The sequence below is a fragment of the Callorhinus ursinus genome, unplaced genomic scaffold, assembly GCF_003265705.2.
Source record: "Callorhinus ursinus isolate GAN/ISIS: 27379988/994484 unplaced genomic scaffold, GSC_fseal_2.0 scaffold50, whole genome shotgun sequence".
Lineage (NCBI taxonomy): Eukaryota > Metazoa > Chordata > Mammalia > Carnivora > Otariidae > Callorhinus > Callorhinus ursinus.
This window is the reverse complement of record NW_027397112.1, coordinates 9,560,591-9,561,457: the sequence shown is the minus strand read 5'-3', so window position 1 is coordinate 9,561,457 and position 867 is coordinate 9,560,591. Positions and strand designations below refer to the sequence as shown.

At 46.4% G+C, this 867-nt stretch overlaps 1 non-coding gene across 1 annotated transcript; it reads right to left on the bottom strand.

Moving 5' to 3' along the window:
• Window positions 1-447: 447 nt before the first annotated feature.
• On the bottom strand, window positions 448-582 carry LOC112837677 (small nucleolar RNA SNORA67). The gene has a single exon (XR_003211792.1). It is a non-coding gene; the product is annotated as a small nucleolar RNA SNORA67 (small nucleolar RNA).
• Window positions 583-867: the final 285 nt, after the last annotated feature.

Genomic DNA, 867 nt, shown 5'->3' with positions numbered 1-867 from the left:
TAAGGAAAGCTTTTTTTTTTTTCATTTTTTCATTTTTTTTTTTTGCCTCAAAAAGTGACATTTATTCAAAGGAAAACAAAATGACAAGATGTCCATCCCTTGGCTCCCTTCCCTCCCCGCCCCTGCTCCTCTTCAGCCCGCCCCCAGACTGAACCCGGGGTAGGGCTAGGTAGCAGAACAGCCCTGCAGATGAGGTTAGCAACATCGGGGGGTGTCTCCTCAATGGAGGTGTTGTAGAAGGTCTTGATGTCTCAGAATCCTCTTGGCTTCTGTCACCATGTTAATAGCCACACCCTTATGGCCGAATCATCCCCCACAACCGATTATGTGGATATAGTTTTCCCTGTTGGTGGGAAGGTCATAATTGACTAAAGAAACCTGCTGCACATCAGTGTCTCTGGCTTAGGTCAGGGGAGGGGACAGAGTCTATGCAGAAGGGATTGAAGTGCGTGTGGGCAGCCAAAGGAAGACGAAGGAAAACAGACATCCTCTCTCCCCCAGCAACCTCAGGCATGCCAGATTTTATTCCAAGTTGCTACTATGAAAGCTTTCTTTTTTCTGTTCCTTAATATGGACTCAGATTTCTGTCTTATTAAATGATCATTATATATACTATCATTCTTTTGGTACTCATGTTACCCCAGATTTGGCCAGTGGGGGCCCCTTCAGAGCTGTGACCTTGTGACTCCCCGATGTTCTTTGAGCACTTCAAGCACAAGTTCCAGGCTCATCTTCCCATTTCTCTGCCCCAGTCTGAATTTCTCCCAAGGAGTTCTGGGTTTTTTTAATGCAGAAAGGTGTTTAGAAACCAAGCTAAGTGTGCTCATTGCTTTTGGGGTGTTGCTGTTCCCAACCCCCCTCAGTGGG